General features: G+C 38.3%; 1 long non-coding RNA gene across 1 annotated transcript in view; it reads right to left on the bottom strand.

The window, feature by feature from the left end:
* LOC117112622 overlaps positions 1-4,631 on the bottom strand; it is a 10,948-nt gene extending 6,317 nt beyond the window's left edge. Inside the window, exons 1-2 of the long non-coding RNA XR_004446065.1 lie at positions 4,535-4,631; positions 2,304-2,495 (exon numbers count right to left, since the gene is read on the bottom strand). This is a non-coding gene — a long non-coding RNA (uncharacterized LOC117112622). The remainder of the gene's footprint in view (positions 1-2,303; positions 2,496-4,534) is intronic.

Here is a 4,631-nt window from a genome sequence, read left to right as displayed (position 1 = left end):
TTTAAAAATAAAGTACCAAGGAATGAAAATTAAAATCGTGTACATTACACCAATACACCGCAACGCTCGAGTTTCAAACATACGGGTAACTAGCTGTACTGAACTTTTTGTGTAAATTGAGAGCGCAATTGCAAATGATGGTGCTTAGGCGAAATTTGATTGGATAAATGTATGGCAGCCATATTGGATGGTACACACACACAGCTCTGCGAACAGCTAATACATTGCAGATAGCGCTCTAGTATTCTTATTATATCTCAATGGTCGTAACGCGAACACCCTGTCTCAGATCCATGGCAACGACTAGGACGCCCTCTCCCAAAACTGATTACTTTTCTGTGCCAAACAAAGATCTTATAAACACAAGATAGTGTTCTCCGCGATTTACGTGTAACAAATAGAAGCGTCGATTTGGCACAGAAAAGTAATCGGTTTTGGGAGAGGGCGTCCTAGTCGTTGCCATGGATCTGAGATAGGGTGTTCGCTTTACGCCATAAGTTCGTTACCAAGTACGTTAATTTGTTCCTTATAGCCTGGTTCTCACGAGAGCCCTAGTATCCGGATCGGGAGCTAACCGTTAGTGCTAACCATTAGCACCTGCGTGAGAACGCCCGATCGGTTAGCGCTAACCGTTAGCTGTATCCGGATACGCTAACGGTTAGCAAGCGCTATCGGTTAGCAAGTTGAGGGCGTTTCTATCATCAACCAATCACACGTACGCGTTTACAATTTCAGTTTCTTATTGGCCAGTGATTCGATCATCATATTGTTGGTATCCGGATCGGGATTTTCTCGCATGGACGCACGGCAGCTAACGGTTAGCAGGATCCGGATCCAGCTAACCGTTAGCTGCCGTGTGAGAACATAGCCTAAATTGTTACGCGTAACTGTAAAGTCGCGCGGCGTACGCTATGGTCAGGAATTGAAACGAAAAAAAAACAAAATAATTTACGAAAAAAAAATAATCGGATTTGTGACAAGCTGACCAACGAACACCATGTTCGGATTCGAGACAAGCCGACAGATGACAAAGATTTTATGATTCGAGACAAGCCGACAGATGACAAACTTTTTAGGATTCGAGACAAGCCGACAGATGACAAACTTATAATAGGATTCGAGACAAGCCGACTTCACTTGGACTTCACCCCATGACGATGGAAAACGCTCTAACTTTTTAACTTTAGGCCAACGTTAAATTTTGAACATTTAACTTTGAACATTTAATTTCTTTACTGAACTTTTGTTTGCTTGGAATTAGCATTTTGTTTATCAAGAATGAAGTAAATGGGTAAGTTGAATACATTGTTAAATTCCATCATTGTGAGAAAGAGTTTGTTTATATTTTTATCCCTCATTAAAAAATTGGTTTTAATTTAATAATTATTTTTTTAAATTAATTTGATTTTATTACATCAACCACGTTTTTTTGTAGTGCGCAAAATTTTTTTTTTCAAACAAGTAAAGGTCAAAATAGCAAAATGTTGAATATTAATACAAGCACATTTTAATCTATACCTGATTGATTTAGATATCAAAACGCAAGTATAAACATCAATACTATAGCAATTATTCAGCACAGATTAGGTTAACGGACTGTTAATTTTTGCAGAATCGCACATGTATACCAATTTGTATAACCACTTTCAATTGCTCATAGCCAGGCAATTTTTGAGGTTATTAAAGCTAAAAAGATAATTGATATAAATAAATTCATTTAATAATTTAATTAATTTACTGGCCAGAAGTTTTTTAAATTATAAGATGTTTAATTGATGTGAATTGAACTTGTAGAGGAAAATTATTCGATTATAAATTGCGATGATAACCGTTCACTTACTAATTGGACCACCCGTAAAGACACTTCAAAATTCGAGAACATTGACTTTTATTTACTTATTCCCAAATTTAATTTATCGTGTAAACATGGAATTATACTGAAATCTTGAAATTGATACGAATATTGAATTTAAATATTGAGAACTTGAGTTGAAATTATATTGTGTAAATACACAGCGTAATGATTTAAGTACGAATTATATTGACATGTTGTCTAATGATTTTTCGAGATTACGAGAACTTGTTTAAATATTGGCATGGGGTTGAGGTACTAAATACAACGGGTTCAGCCGAGGGCGCGTTGCTTATATGGTGACGTCATGAGTGCTCTTTTGGAGAGTCTACGTTACTGCCCGGTGGCTTGTTTCGACCCCTCACTGCTTCACTAATAACTAAATGCTTTCGTCGCCCATCCCTTGATTAAGTTGTAATCTAATAGTAGAGTTTTTCATGACAGTACCTACCTTAAACGGGGGTCAGGAAGCTGATGACGTAATAATGAGTAAGGGGCGTTCCTTGTGAAGATGCAGTCTTGAGAGTGGGTACTTGTCCTGCGATTTTACACATTCCAACTCAACGTCAGGGTACGTTGACCCCACTTGGAGGGCATCTTTGGCGGGCTTACCGCGCGTGACGTAATCAAGTTCTTTCAAAACCTACGTAAAAGCAAGTAAATAATTGATGAACAATTTAATCGAATGAAAACGTTTGATCGCGCTTTGTTGAACTTGATTGACAAAATGTTGAGACATTAGCGGTATGAACCGCTCCGTAAAGAGGGAGGGGCGGGGGTGACATTAAAGTTTTACTGATGGGCCACAACTATACCAAAGTCCCACCACGATTAGAACTGAAATTGAACTAGAAAAACAGCACTTTAGTCTTAGACTTTCAATTGAGTCGGGAAGGGGTGCACTTGCTATGGAGAGGGCCGCCCCCCCCCCCCCCGTTGGGGAGAGAAAGCACAATTCGTCGGGGAGAAAAGAAATTATATGTATTTTCTACATATTAGTAGACTCTAAAATCGATTAAATAAGCCTTTGAAACCCCTAAACCCCTGGACCACTTTTGAAACATTTTAATCGAAGCTCGACCACGCCCAAATTGCTTTCGTCGGAGAAATCTGACCCCTTGTCGGGGCATCGCCCCTCAGTCGGAGACCTCGCCCCCGCGCCCCCGTCGGGCAAATCCTGGCACCACCCCTGATCTTTGGTGTATGTCTTTGGTTGTTGGTAATTGATTTAATTCTATGTCTGAGTGCAGTGGGGTCACTCATACTAAAAACAAAATTGATCAGTTATAATGCGTTTTAGTCTTAAATTTATTGAAAAAAAGTATTAATCGAATAATTATTACTTTATTTCTTTAAATATAATTTTTCTTTTTTTTTCAGTGGGCCATACTAAATGGCTCCGCCGGCCAAATAAGTAAGATGTTGACTTTCGAAACACTAACATTATTGATGCGAATATTTCGGCTACTCCTGTAATCTTTGTCAACGCTTACCATAAAATGAACATTCCGATAGAGTTAAATGGTATTATACTGTACAATTTGAGAAAAAATAGTTCAATAAAAGTCGGTAAGACTTAATGATATATGTAAAAATAAATTAATATATCAGTTTAATGGTTAGACTCGGTTCCAGTCCCTAATCTTTGTCCTAATCAGTTGAAATGCTTAAGAATAAATCGATTTTGGCACAAATGGCGTTCCATATTACTTATTTGCATGGCGTTCCATAGTATAGTTTTTCTGGGATTTTTCCATAGAGATATAATAAGAATACAAGAGCGCTAACCGCAATGTATTCGATGTTCGAAATACGCAGAACTGTGTGTGTGTGTGTGTGTGTGTACCATCCAAGATGGCTGCCATAGATTTAGCCAATCAAATTTCGCTAAGCACCATCGTTTGCAATTGCGCCCTCAATTTACTCAGAAAGTTCAGTACAGCTAGTTACCCGTATGTTTGAAACTCGAGCGTTGCGGTGTTTGGGTGTAATGTACACGATATTAATTTTCATTCCTTGGTACTTTATTTTTTAATAGGATACTCCACTTGGCCTCGTTTTGGCTACAATAGTTTAATAATTTGTTATTACCATTACTCATTATCACTAATGAAATAATAGTCAGTTAGAGGGCTTATTAATATGTAATAATATGTATACTAAGCCTGAAGGTGGCGCTTTACTACGACGGCCATCTTGGATGGTACACATACACAACTCTGCATTGCTGCGCCATCTTGTCAGCACTCTAGTTGTTTAGCTCTATGGATTTTTCTAATTCTCATCAAAAAAGTTTCTCAACATAAACTGACGCTGGTGGCGCTTTCCGAAATGCGCTAATGTACTACGAAAAATCCATAAATTAGAGACTTGTGGCAAGTCTATTTAATGGTATGTGTTTACACAATTTTTCTACGTGCCCACGTAATATGATAATATAATAGGTTTGTAAAATTGAATACAGAAATAGACCGCTCAGGAGTGTCAATCAAACTTAACAACTGACCAATCAGAACAGTGACCGAAATACGCGCGTATCCAATAAGCACACTTGTTTTTCCACAAAACGCACGGTTCGCGTATGTTTTAACCATTTAACACTGTCGATCGTCTTGGGGCCTTAGCAACAATATCCAAGGGCGGGGCTTAGCGGAAAGGTCAATTTGTGTTAAATACACTAACCTGCTGATTATCGGGGTACGTCTTGTAAACATAGTGCATAATACCGGTAAAACTCGGCGGTAGCTCAACGCCAAATTCCTCCAGCACTTGCTTATCT

The sequence above is a fragment of the Anneissia japonica genome, unplaced genomic scaffold (genome assembly GCF_011630105.1).
Source record: "Anneissia japonica isolate Jap-2015-1 unplaced genomic scaffold, ASM1163010v1 scaffold288116_len470923_cov172, whole genome shotgun sequence".
NCBI classification, from domain to species: domain Eukaryota; kingdom Metazoa; phylum Echinodermata; class Crinoidea; order Comatulida; family Comatulidae; genus Anneissia; species Anneissia japonica.
Note: the sequence above shows the minus strand (reverse complement) of the source record. Positions and strands in the feature narration are given on the sequence as shown.